Source organism: Neofelis nebulosa, chromosome 4 (assembly GCF_028018385.1).
Source record: "Neofelis nebulosa isolate mNeoNeb1 chromosome 4, mNeoNeb1.pri, whole genome shotgun sequence".
Lineage (NCBI taxonomy): Eukaryota > Metazoa > Chordata > Mammalia > Carnivora > Felidae > Neofelis > Neofelis nebulosa.
In genome coordinates, this window is record NC_080785.1 from 26,977,565 (window position 1) to 26,992,658 (window position 15,094).

Sequence of the window (15,094 nt, forward strand, 5' to 3'; positions counted from 1 at the left end):
TAGAGTTGGGATTTCTTTGTTTTGTTTGTTTTATTTTTAGTGCCTTATGCTCCCAGGCATTGCTCTAAGTGTTAGAGGACCCAATATTGAATACTGAATGAAACAGAAAAAGCACCTGAGTTTACTGAATTTTTTATTCAAGTGAAAGAGACAAAACAAAACAAAACAAAAAAACTAAAAAGCTAATTGTACTATATGATTTTTAGCAGTAAAACATGCTGCAGAGGAAAATTAACAATGGAAGGAGAGAGATTTAGAAAATTAGGGATACCTTTTCTGGATACGGTTGTTAAGGAAGGCCAGTACGAAGATAATATTTGAGCAGAGAATTAAGTGAAGTGAAAGTACAGCCATATGAATATCTGGGCATGAGCTTTCTAACCTGAGGGGAACTCAGGTGTAAAACTTCCGAAGGAAATGTGATAGGCATATTTTTGGACAAGAGAAGTCCAGAATATTTGAACAAGAATATGCAAAGTCAGACATGAGGTCTGAGTTATCCGGGGACCAGAGTCAACTAGGCCCTTATAGGACCTCGATAAGTACTATGGATGTTATTCTAAATACAGTTGGAAAGCCATACAGAGATTCTGAGCAGAATGACAGTTATTTTTTAAAGGAATAGTCTGGCTGTGGAGAAAAAGTGCAAAGAAAGGAATCATAGAGACTAGTTGATAAGAGTTCTGGATTAGTTCAAACAAGAGATAAAAATGGCTCAGCTTAAAATATCAATGATTACAGCTGAAATAGTTATGTTCAGTTTGGTGAATAATTCAAAGATAAAGTATAAAGAATTTCCTTACATATTAGATATAGCATTTGAGAGAAGAGTCAAAACTGATTACAGTATCTTCTGTCTGAGCAACTCATGGATTGGTAGTCCCATATACACTTAGAAAAGACAGGGCAATGAAAAAGATTCATAGAGAGGACATGGGAATCACCAGTTTGGACTTGGATATGTGAAGTCTGAAATGCCTATTAGATATCCAGAGAAAAATGTGTATGTCCCACAACTGAATAATGGCAAGGCATAAAAGGAATGCAATTTCGAATAAATATTTGTGTCATCTGTTTAATAGAGGGTTTTCAAAGCCATGGGTCTGGATAAAATCATAAAACGGGAGAGGGGGGTACATGGAACCCTGAGACATTATGGCATTTCTAAGGCAGAAAGAGTATGATAGTAATCAGAAGCAGCACTGATCCCTAGCAGTGATCACCACCAGAATCCAAGAAACAAAACTGTTTTAACAATGAGGGAGCGATCAACAGTGTCAATTGTTCTGAAAGTTCAATTAAACAAGGAGTGAATTTTTACAGATTAACTGCAATAACATACAACCCCCTCTCAGTGGGGTAATGCAAATGTTTATTTCTCATCTGCATAGAAAGTCAATGTGCATTAGCAAAGGGCAGAAACAGTGAGGGCTTGCAACATGCAGTCATTTGCATGGCGGGCTCTTCTGGCTTCAGAAGGAACAATTATTGTTACAGGAGCAGTCACCTTTTGGTAAAGCAACACAGCCAATCTTTGGCAATCTGATAAGAAAGTAACTAGAAATAAATACCCTTACCTCACCCTCCGTCCTCCCTCTCATCTCTTGCGAATTCTTCAGTTGTTTACATTCACCTGGAAAATAAGAATCCAGGAAGGCATTAATGCAGTTCATAAATTTAAGAATTGTGAAGGGAAGTCAAGAGTAGATTTGGTGCAGCAAATATAAGATATTATTAATACACCATTGCTTAATCGCTAAAATTAAGTAAGAAATATTGGTATGTGTATATTTGTTTTCCTTTAGCACAAGCATCTTAAATATTCTTATACATAACATACGCAATTTAAATTTAGGGTTAGCTTTTCAATCTGCACACATGCTAAAAATATGGTATGGTTATCATTGGAATTTCTTAGTATTTATAGATTATTTCATGAATAATTGATATTTTTGTGATATTAAACCCTCACATCCACGAGCTTTAGATCATTATTTATATAATAGGTTCTATTTAGACATTCGATAATATTTTATAATTTCCTACCTAGAAATATTGCATATTCTTTCATAGATTCAGTTCTAAGTATCTTAGAGATCTGTTTTGCTTTCAGGAGGAATGTTTTTCAAATTATATCTTCCAATTGGTTATTGCTGATGAATAGGATCCCTATGGATTTCAAATATATCTCTCATGTCTGACAGAATGGTATTATCATTAAGCTCTATTTAGGTACTTCATCTCTTCTTCCAAAATATTTTTTTTTCAAAAAAGTTAACCTGTTGTTTGTAAAATGTTTTTATTTGCTTACTGTTTTCTGCTGTCATTTAATTTTAACAAGCTTTCTCTGTCCCACTCTTGCTTCACGTGACTGTCCTCTGACTTAAAACTATAGATTTATTTTACATACCTTTTAAAAGGTTAGGCAAATTCTAATTTCTTATTTGTTTCCTAAGTGCTTATTTTGCTTGTTTTAATGAATGAGTGTTGAATTTTAAAGTAAGGATTTCACTCTTTTAATATGATTTTAGTTTTCTCTTTTATAGTTTGATGTGGTAAATCTTTCCATGTGAGGCTGATTTATGCATTTATTTAATTTACAGTGTATGTTTTGATTAGTTGCCAAAGTCATATTATTGTCATGTAATTACATGTCATTTTTTTCTATTTACAAAAGATACATTTTGAAGCTCTGAAGCCCCATCTGCTCTTTTAATTGTTAATAAAATCATCTGCATGACTGTCTGAGCTTCTTACATATCTCTTTTTGTGAGGAAAAGCAGAATTCACAAAATATTTTCAGTTTCATTAGTGGATATTGTTTTATTCAGGTATTATCTCTAATCTTCATTAAAAATCAAAGATAAATTGGATATTTTGAAAAATGTATTTTGTTCCTCAGTTTTCCTCATTCCCTCCTTCATTTGAACTAGTAAGGTTTTATATGTTCTACTCTCTCTCACCACACTTTTTACCCTATTCATTTTTAAACTATAGCTTTTATCTGTGTTCTTCCAGTGATTATTCTTAAAAATGTATGTCTGTATCCATATCTATATATTATAATATATGCAATAAAATTAACATACATTAAAGTCAGTCTTCTGATTCTGAATTTGAGTTACAGGCATCAACATGAACTTACATTATGTGTTACTGGAAAGTATTGATATATCTACAGACATTGAAATAAATATAAATGTGTGTATATGCATAAGTTAATATACATACATTTCCTAGTTCTCTCCACTAAGAGGAACTATAAAACTCCTATGGCACACCTAGTACCCAGATCTTGGTTTTTATACTCCATTTACTAGCAAAAGGAGCCAGAACTCACTGGAGAAGTGGTTAATTACAGAGCTCTGGCAGGGCAAATACAATATGAGCTTGGGGTATGTTGGGGTGCCAGAAGGAAGTTCACAGTTTGTTTTCATGTATGTTAAAATATTAATGAAAAATTACAACTTTATAATCAAACCCACAGTTTTGAGGTATTTTATGAAAGTAGTTTTTAAAAAAAAGACAAAAATTGGTTAATATCTACAGAGGAAAATATAATCCACAAATTAATATTTTGACAGTTGACACTAAGATATTTTTTAAAGAGTAATTTTTAAGTCACACTTAATACTGTTAAACCGAAGTTTATTTAGCTTATATCTTCAAGATTTCTTGGTATAAAAGTTTTAATAATTAAAATGAGTTAGAACTCTGAGCACAGAATAGCAATTTACACTTCTAAATTGATATGCGTAAAAGAAAAATATAAAGAATAATTATTTACAGGCATGTACCCTCTTCCTATGCCCTCCTTCAAATAGAAATCAACCCCTTTGACTGCTGAGCATTTTATTAAGCCAATCAAGCTGGTGGCTTCAAAAAAAAAAAATCCAATGATTTTGGATACCCAAACCAATGATAACTGGAGCAGGTGAAAGCATTTTTCAAACAGTAGCTATATAGTACAGAATGGGAGGGGGGTCATGGGGCTAAGAACTAAGAAATTTCAAGAAGACTTTTATTTTTTAATTTTTTAAAATGTTTATTTATTTATTTTTGAGGAAGTGAGAGAGAGCACAAGCAGGGGAGGGACAGAAAGAGAGTGGGAGACATAGAATCTGAAGCAGGCTCCAGGCCCCTAGCTGTTGGCTTAGAGCCCGATGTATAAGAATATGACCTGAGCTGAAGTGGGAAGCTTAACCAACTGACCCCACCCAGGCGCCCCAGGAAGATTTTTAAATTAGAGTTGGGAGGAGGGTTGTTTCAAGTAGTCTTCTCTGCAAGGAATTATGACAGGGATAAAATACAAATCGTTGATTCTAAGTATTTTGTTAACCACTCCCACACACACAAACCCCCACATCTATGCACTTGGAAGTTTCTGAAAAGCCTGAGAAAAATTCTGAAATGTTTACTTCAGATTTACTGTTACTTCCTTAATTAGATGGTGGGTTTTATCAAAGTATTGCGCTTAAATCTCCCACAAAATATTAACTTATAGTAGAATGTAAGTCATGACCTTAAATTAACAAATCCGTTGAGGTATTCCAAACGTATAGTTATGTTTAGTTATACATACAGTTTGGAGTTAGGTAATCCAAGGAGTCTTACCAAGGAAGGGTAAAGTGATACCATAAAGGCATATTTTGATTTTGATTTTGATTTTGCTCTTTTTAACTAGTACTTAGAAAAGCCAGGGGCCTTAACTTCATTAAGATTTACATAGTCACGGAGAAAGAATTGAGTGCATAAAAGTTTCCAGAACATTACAATCCAGTAACAGTCATGCTAACTAATTCTCTCAGGCCTACTTCCCTTTTCTTACTACTAGTTCTTTTATCACTGATTCCTTGACTCCTTTCAGTCTAATTTTACTAATGGTCCTTCAGATTTCTGGAAACTTGACTTTTCTTTTAGTTACTATAGTCTCATCCTCAACATGTAGTTTCTTTCACCACTCAATGTCAGTTATACCACGCTTAGAAGAAGGCCTTTAGCAAGATGGTCATGTACTGGGCATTCTGATTTCACATTTATTATAAGTCACTAATAATCCATTTTTCATTTGCTATAATGTTCCCATTCCCCTTCTTTCTTTTTGCAATTGGGGTGCTGAAAGTTGGAATGATTTTCATGCCTAAATGTCATGTTATGCAAGTATTAATAGTAGGCAACAGTAAAATGGGGGGTAGGGGAGTTGGGATAAAAATATTGTAGGAAAGCCCAAAGGAAGTTGATAAGAAAGCTAACTTAAAGAACACCCTGAAACAGAGCCTAATAAGATACGTTGATTGTACCTGGACTGTATTTTTGAGTATGTAACCAAAGGAGGCCACTTATGTAAAATTATTGCATAGAAATGTCTCCCTAATCATAATTCTAAAATAACTCCCTCATTATCTAAGTTTCTAAGTTTCATCACTGATTCTCAAACATTTTTTCTTCCAAGAATTACTGCTTAGGGGCGGCTGGGTGGCTCAGTCGGTTAAGTGTCTGACTTAGATTTGGGTCATGATATCATGTTTCATGAGTTCAAGCCCTGAGTCGGGCTCTGTGCTGACAGCTCAGGGCCTGGGGTCTGCTTCAGATTCTGTGTCTCCCTCTCTCTCTGCCCCTCCCCAACTCAAGCTCAGTCTCTCACTCTCTCTCAAAATTAAACATTAAAATTTTTTTTTGCAAAAAAAAGAATTACTGCTTAAATGGAGAGGTTATAACATAAGCTTTTAGGGGAATGTGGTTTAATGTGGTTGAGAGTGAGAATATTAATGAAAATATTTTAATTCCTAATATGCACCCAATAAAATATGATTATGATGTGAACACTAGCTTCAGAGAATTTAACTTACATTAACAGAGTATAAAGAAACAGTACTTAGAAGAATATAATTTAAAAAACAACAAATCGGTTAGTGTTACTAAGATACTAGGGAAGGATTCAAGGACAGCTCAGAGCCTGGAGCCTGCTTCAGATTCTGTTTCCCTGCCTTTCTGCTCCTCCCCTGCTCATGCTCTGTCTCTCAAAAATAAATAAATGTTAAAAAATATTTTTTAAAAAAGACAGAGAAAGAGAGACAGAAAGACACTTGATTTCAGAAACTGTTAGATTGATGTGCCCTTTTGATTGACAAGATTTAGAAGCGGTGCTAAATTATTAATGTGCAATTCCTTTGTAATGACTAGTAAAGAAAAATATGTATGTAGCTTTAGTCTAGTAAGCTGAGAACTACTGTATGTCAAGAGTCAAATTCATATAAGGTAGTAAGGAATAAAACCAACCACAGCTTTCCTGGTTTCAAGGTAAGCTTTCAGGATCTATTATCTAACAAGAATGGTTAGCAAATCTAACTAGTTTGTGTAACTCAGACATTTTAATTTTGCCTGAGCCCTAAGGTCAAAATTTCAGGCTATCCAGAACATGTGGATTTGAACACAGGTCAGACGTTGTCCAGAAAGCCCATCTTCAATAGTGGAATGTTTTAAAATCTATATTAATTCAGTGGTTGGAGCAAGCAGTGTTTAGACATTTTAATTGATCTTTTTTTTTTTTTTTTCATTTGTATGTAGCTCCAGTTAGTGTGTTAAGAGACGATCTGACTTCTATATGACTTCTCTGGGTCTATTCTAAAGCTGGAAACATATTCCTTAAGGTAATCTAGCAAAATTGGTTTACTGAATTAAATAATTCATCCAGGAAATCTTTGTGCAGACCTTCTGAATATAAGTTGCTACAGGAACTGTTAAGAAAAAGGAATAACCCAAATAATCCACTTTAAATAGCCTAATAGGAAAAAAATTAGGCAGTCTGTGACTTCATGTACTCATTCATATTTCTGCTGTCAAGAGTTTGAAGGCATTTTTTGAATAATATGGGAACTATCTGACCTACTTTTACATCTGAACTGCAATACAAATAAATATTTTTGGTCTACAGAGGAAAAATATACATTCAGAAAAAAGATTAAACATAAAAATATTGGAAAGAAACAGATAATCTTTAAGTAATTTAATTATTTATAATTCTCATAAGATTCTGGGGACATTAAATTCAGGGCATTTTAGATTTAAACAGGCTGCTTACAATCTTAGAACAAAATCCTTTTTTTGAAAGCAAAATCTTAAAGCTATTGATTTTACTCTGAAATTGATATATGTCTGTATTGCTATATGTAAGAAAATCTAAACTTTTATGTATTCTCAGTACATTTTTAAATATTTAAAATTACTTGTAATAGAATTTCAATATATGGTTTAAGAAATATTTGGAATTATTTAAAAATATCTATCAAAGCACGACATTTAAAATGCTCAAAGCTCATTTAAAAATGAGCTAGCTTCACTAAAGTATTTCTGTAAAATAAAATGTAAAAGGCATTAGTTCTCCTATAAAGAATATTAAAAAAGCAATTGAAATATTGTGATAATATCTAAATAAATTTTAGCATTTTACCTTGTTTCTGTACTGTAGCAAGCCCCTCCCAAAGTTTGAAAGAAGAAATCATTTTTATTATTATTCTATAAGATATTTATAGCTCACAGAAAGTATATTTCTCTCAATTTATAGAGACTAAAAAAATGTATCAACTTTTTAGTTTGGACTGATGCAATTACTTTCATCTATAATACAATAAAATATATATTTTTTGAATTCTTAACATAGATTTATGTATAAATATTTTATTTACCTAATTTACATTATATTGGGTGACTTTCCTTACTGATGTGACATTGAACTTGCCTGATCATGATAGCTACATTGGGTAGAAAATGAAGCAAGAAGTCTGGATTATAGTTTTAACCAAAAATAAACTGTTTATCTTTGAATAGAAAACATAATCCCTTTTTCTAACTGTAAAATCAACCTCTAAACTAAAACTATCAATTTTACAATATAATTTATTTATCCCATGGTGAACTGGATACAAGACTATGGATAAAAATAACTCAAAATGTATGTTTGACAATAGTGTGTTTTAATGAATTTAATCTCATACAGGTAAAATAATTGTTTTACTTACTATAAAGGGTTATTTTGACATAAAGAACCCACTACAAAAATTATAGTTTTATTTGTCTTTTAGTCATTAATGACTAAAGATACATTACAAATGGATATATGACCTACTTTAAATATGTAAGTACTATTTAAACAAGTTGTAGTACTCATATAGACCATCTAGAATTTATTGATAAATTATATGAGGCCATCAAAACCATGTATACTTGAACCTCATTATTTTTGCTTTCATTTAATTATGATGTGACTTTATGTCCTTTGTAGGAGAAAGAGCCATTGGGGTGAAAATTCATTACAGTGCTTATTATAAGGATAATATGAATAAATATGAATAAATGCACTTGATTATTTTTTTTTTATTTTTTATTTATTTATTTATTTTTGAGACAGAGAGAGACAAAGCATGAACAGGGGAGGGTCAGAGAGAGAGGGAGACACAGAATCTGAAACAGGCTCCAGGCTCTGAGCTGTCAGCACAGAGCCCGACGCGGGGCTCGAACTCACAGACCGCGAGATCATGACCTAAGCTGAAGTCGGCCGCTTAACAGACTGAGCCACCCAGGTGCCCCTATTTTCTATGTTATAAAGTATAGAGCTAAATATTTATCCATATTTAATAACTATTTACTATTGGATTCAAATTTCATTTTTATCCTATTATGTAGTAAATGCTGTTGGTAGTCACCTAAATATTTTTTTGGAGTTATGTGATATACATAAGTAAATATGCATATATTTATATATTTATATATTTATATATATGTTTACATATTTTGATATACATATATATGAAAAGCACAAATTTATCTGGACCTCTTCCAGAATTAGTGCCAAATCAAAAGTTAGAAAACATCTGCCTACCACACTCCCTGGTCTACCACTTGACACTTTTGTCCTTCTTTATACTGAATATCACACAGTTCTCCTGAGGTAACAGCATAGGAGTGATGCTATATTTGATCCTATTTTTTAACAACACAGACATCAGTGTTTATCACAGTGTCTGCTGTGATAAAACCTTGCTGGCAATAGGGCAAATAAGGAAAAGCAATAGGTAAACGTGAAACACAAAAAACAGAATTGAATTCTAAAAAGAAGAAATGAAGTAACAATGAGGAATTACATGTTTCAAATAAATAAACTGCTCCGCTGAGATTAGTAGTATAATTGCCATGAAGAATACAGAAATCAAAAAATTAATTTGCAGAAGACATACAGATGGCCAATAGACACATGAAAAAATGCTCAACATCACTCATCATCAGGGAAATACAAATCAAAACCATGATAAGCTACCACCTCACACCTGTCAGAATGGCTAAAATTAACAACACAGAAAACAACAGATGTTGGCAACGATGCAGAAAAAGGGGAACCCTCTTATACTGTTGATGGGAATGCAAACTGGTGCAGCAACTCTGGAAAACAGTATGGAGATTCCTCAAAAAGTTAAAAATAGAACTACCCTATGACTCAGCAACTGGACTATAAGGTATTCATCTAAAGAATACAAAAATACTGATTCAAAGGGGCACATCACCCCAATATTTCTAGCAGCATTATCTACTATAGCCAAATTATGGAAAGAGCCCAAATGTCTATTGACTAATGAATGGATAAAGATGTGGCTTATATAGAAACAATGGAATATTACTCAGCTATCAAAAAGAATGAAATCTTGCCATTTGTAATGACATGGATGCAAAATGAAGTAAGTCAGAGAAAGACAAATACCATATGATTTCATTCATATGTGGAATTTAAGAAACAAAACAGATGGACACAGGGGAGGGGGAAGAAAAATAAAATAAGGTAAGAAGAGAGAGGGAGGCAAACCATAAGAGAGATTCTTAACTATAGAGAACAAACAGAAGGTTGCCAGAGGGGAGGTGGGGGAAGATAGGTGATGGGCATTAAGGAGGGCACTTGTTGGGATGAGCACTGGGTGTTATATGTAAGTGATGAATCACTAAATTCTACCCCTGAAACCAATATTACACTGTATGTTAACTAACTTGAATTTAAATAAAAACTTGAAAGGAAAAAATTTACTTTCATTTTCAATCTCAAAAAAAAAAAAAAAAAACCTTGCAAAACTGAACAGCTGCCTGAGAACTTCTATTTTTTACTTAAAGTTATTTTTACCAAAAGCTGTGTCAACAATATATATTTGGCTATTTCTCTTTCTTTTTATAAAGTTCTTGACCTATGGGGTGCCTCAGTGGCTCAGTCGCTTGGCAATCTGACTTTGGCTCAGGTCATAATCTTGTGTTTCACGAATTTGAGCCCCACGTTGGGCTCTGCACTGACAGCTTGGAGCCTAGAGCCTGCTTCAGATTCTGTGTCTCCCTCTCTCCTTCTCGCTCTCTCTCTCTCTCTCTCTCTCTCTGCCCCTCCCCCACTTGTGCTCTCTCTCACTGTCTCTCACCCTCTCAAAAATAAATGGATAAACACTTGGGGGAGAAAAAAGTTCTTGACCCAATCCCATCATATCTTTCTTTCAGTCTCAATTCATTTACCATCAAAGGCATGATCATGCTGGGTGACTCCCAATTTCCAGGACAGCCATCCCCATGTTGTTCAATACATATATCTGATCCCAGTTGCCACACTTCCCATTTTATCGATCTCCTTCAACAAGCCCTCCGGAATTCAAACTGTCCTCATCAATCCCCTGCAGGACATTCTCAAAAATCTCTAAACTGTGTTTAGATTCCCCTTCATCTTCTCATTCCCAGTAGCACTGACTATGTAATGAGGAAAAAATGCTCCCTTGCAGTCCACCCAAATGTAGGCTAAAGGAAAGTGCAATCTTTTTCTCTCCAATTACCTCAGGGTCTAGAGAAGTTTTATATGTTATATGACATTCTTGTTCCCCTATTTTTTCCTACTTTAAGATTTTTTTTTTCTTTTCTTACCTTCTTCCTCCTTCAAAAAGCTCAGGACTTTGAAAACACGTCACTGTCTTCAACTAAAATGTCTTCTCTTTGACCACCACTTTTATCATCTTTTTCGGTTATATCAATAGTCACATAAATGATAAATTCAAAACACTGGTTTTTCAGTTTCTTTGGTTTCCTTCATTTCTTGGTTTCCTATTCCTCAAGCAAATTTTCCTCAATCTAATTTCAGTCAACCTCTTTAGTACATTGAGTTTATCTTCTATATATAATCAATATATTATTATTAATATATTATATATTTTATTTATATATTACATATTTATATTAATATAAATAATATCCATAGCAACACTATCCCTCAAGCTGCACATTCTGACATCCCATTTTCTATTCACCATCTCCTATCCTTCACTTACTACAGTATGCTCATACCAACAGCTGTCCATCCTCTCTCACACCGTCAATCCATTATAACATGGTAACTACATCCTTGCAAATATCCCTAACTTCCTTGCCTCTTTCTTCTACTATTGTGTTAGCTGGCAAAAATGTCAAACCTCTTTGATCCAAACTGCAGGCTTACCCCATGTTTATAACCAAGCAATTGAGTATTTCTGGAGAAAATAAAACCATACTGACCATACTGGTTTGCTTCAAATTTATAGCCAACAATCTCCAATAGACAATAAATACTGACAATCACACTGCTACCTATAAATCGATTTTTTTCATTTCTTTGATATAGCAATTTCCCATCTTTTCTCCTGAAAAGTCTAGTTTAAAGCTCAATCATACTTCATAGACAAAAAGTTGTTATTAGACTCAAGTAATTTTATTATTTCTACCACCAAATCTATACCTACTTATGCTGTATTCCCTTTTGTTCTGTAGCCATAATAAGTATTTCTGCTCTTACTACTATTTATATGAAGAATCCCATCCTTTCCCTCTAAACAAACTCTTTCCTGTAATTCTCCCCATCTTTAATGTATCAGCAGTTTCATCCTATTCGATAGCAGTATTTTGTGGGTATGCAAACTTGCTCTGATATCATCTAAATTTAAAAAAACAAAAATTCTTGATCACATGTCACAATCCAGTTGCCTCCTCATTTCTCAGTTCAATTCCCTTAAAAAGTTGTCCATATTACTGCCTCCCCTTTTTTATCTCCCATTCTCTTCCAAACCACTGCATTCATGTTCTTATTTCTACAACACACTGAAACTGGTCTTAAAAATAACACATTACCAATATCTTGTTAGATCTAATGGTGAAACTTCAGTTCTCATCTTAATAAAAATCTCAGCAGCATTTTGCATTCTTGACTACTACCTTCATCTTCTTTAACACACACACACACACACACACACACACACACACACACACCTCTAGATGCCCCACGATGTGGCATTTATCTGGCTTTCCTCCAACAACTCTGAATGGTCCCCAGCTTCTTTGTGACTCTCCTCTTCAATTCTTAAATACTGGAGCTCCTCTAAGGTTGTCTTCTCAACCCTCTCCTCTATGCTATCCTTAGATTTTCCACAGCTTTATATTTTAATATTTTATGTATTTACTCTTTTATTTGTTTATGTATAAACATGTTTATCATGGGAATTTGCAAACATAGATAAAATATTCATAAATATTTTTATAATCCAGCCTCATAATGACCAATATATGATGAATCATGGTTCATTTATAATGCCCACCCAAAGCTGGACCATTTTAAACTAGGCATGTATCATTTCTCCTTTCAATAATCCATAAGTTTTTAAGTATAGTCATAAAACAATTATTTATTTTTCTTGTATCCAATTAGTGTTAAAATTTCTTTAATTGTTCCATTTTAATAATTGTCTTTTTACAATTGCTTTTTAAAAATAAGGATCCTAATAAATCCTATGGATTGAGATTTTTTTACATGGTTTTTCAATTTCTTTTAAATTTCTTTTAATCTAGAACAGATCTTTTTCCCCCTCAAATTCACTTCTTAAGGAAACTAGTCTTTGGTTCTGTCGAATTTCTAACATCTCCAAATTGGCTAACTGCACCCCCATGGTACCAATATGTACTCAACCTCAGTTCTTTCTGTAAACTTAATTAGACCCAAAGATATGATGAGATTCACGTTAAATTTTTAGACAGGAATATCTCATAGGTGGTACCATTTATTTTTAGTTGCTATTCATTTCAAATAAAGAGATACATCATGTCTATCTTTTTAGGCAGTTAAAACCGGTCAACTTCAGATCTTATCCATTCATTATAAAGGTTCTCTATCAATCAACCTTATCACTCAGTGATTTTAGCAGTCATTGAAGATCATTTCTTATCATTTATTCCCATTATCTACATGTTATCTACATGCTGGTAACTGATTTCATATTTATAGCTCTAGCCTTCTTCATTCATACCCAACTATCTGCAAACCATCTCTGCTTGGAGGTGTAATACGTATGTCCAAGATAACTTTGTCAAACAGAAATATTAAGCCCTGGATTTAACCTATAACCAAGTCTTCTCACCTCAGTAAATGAAAATATCAGGCAGTGAGTTACTCTTCCCATAAACCTAGGAATATTCTTCAATTATTCTATGTCTTTCATTCTGTATAATCTATTATTATATTCTATTTGCTCTACTTTTCAACTATGTCCTGATCATAACCAAATCATGTGGTGTATCCTGCTTCAACAATTACCCATTTTGCTATAATTTCACTTCTAATCTAATACAACAGTCGTCTGATTACCATTCCTGCTACCATTATTTTCTCCTACATATCAGCCAAAGTAATCCTTTTAAAAATAGACTGCATCTTTTCCCTATAAAAATCCCCCAAAACTTTTTTTTTAATTTCAATCAGCATACAATTCAAACTCTTTATTATGGCCAATCATATACTACCTAACCAGGTGCCTACACTCTCCAACCTAATCTCTCCAACCTGCCTTCTGCACTCTCAACGTACACATCTTTATCCTGCTCATCAAACACCATGACTGCTCCCATCCAACACTTTTCCATCTGCTGGTTTCTACATTCAGAATACTCTTCTTAATAGCCTCTATGACCCTTCACATCATTTTAGTGTAAACTCAATAAATCTTTCCTAAACATGCCAGCTAAAGCAGTGACCCCATAGTCAATTTCTATCGTATTACCATAATACATTTGCATAGCAATCATCATTATTTAAATTTTTCTTGTAAACTGATTAATTCATGTATTTCTTATTGGCTTTCCCCAAATAAAATATATACTTCACCTGGTTAAAGGACACTATGCTTTTCATTCCTGAACCTAGAACAGTGCCAGATATATAGTTTGCAGTAAGAACTCAATAATTGTTGAGTAACTTGCAAAAAAAAAATCCATTCAAATAATTTGCAAAGAAAATCTTCTAATGATCCCGAAATTATAGGATAAGATAAATCTGATTAAAATTAAGCTGAGAACTACTCAAATTAAACCCAAAGGTATTAAAAGAAGAAGGATGTCTCAGCATTAGATACGATAAATTTTGAAAAAGAAAACAGCTCAAAAATAACAATAGTATAAGTGCTTCAAAACAAGATTATCTTAAAATCATAGGATTAAGGAAGGACTTTGAGGAAACTGAAAACATTCCTATGTATATTTTTGCAAACAGGTTCTCTTTATGGTCTTATTTTGCAAATCAATCATGATATTAAACATATCTCAGCATGAAATATTTCTTCATAACAATTATGCCCCTAGTTAAATACATAAATAAGACCTATATTATTAAATATGTATTTGTTATACATACAGTTTAATAATATAAAGTACAAGTTATTTATAACCTATACTTTATTGTATGTGAGGTTGTTACTTTTAATTTTTCAATATGTAATATAAAGTCCCAATTCAAGCTTATTATTAATTATTATGGCATTTCATTCCCTTTTTTTATTTTGCCCCTTTCTATTACCAATTATCGAAAAATAGTAAAAACTACCTGCACATATTTTATACTTTGAATTTAATTGCTTTAAAGGCTTTTTTACCCCAAGATTAAATCAGATAGATAAAAATGTCAAAAACAATTCCAGGCACATAGAATGTGTTTAGACTGTGTTTCTGTCACTCTTCAATAAATACACTGAAGTTGGGGATGGGGAAAGAGGAAACAGATTGAATTTATCTG

General features: G+C 33.0%; 1 long non-coding RNA gene across 2 annotated transcripts in view; it reads right to left on the minus strand.

Annotated features, from left to right (window-relative positions):
* Positions 1-15,094, minus strand: part of LOC131509041 (uncharacterized) — a 161,519-nt gene that overhangs the window by 143,509 nt on the left and 2,916 nt on the right. For both annotated transcript variants that reach the window (XR_009260271.1, XR_009260270.1), the window contains exon 2: positions 1,578-1,633. This is a non-coding gene — a long non-coding RNA (uncharacterized LOC131509041). The remainder of the gene's footprint in view (positions 1-1,577; positions 1,634-15,094) is intronic.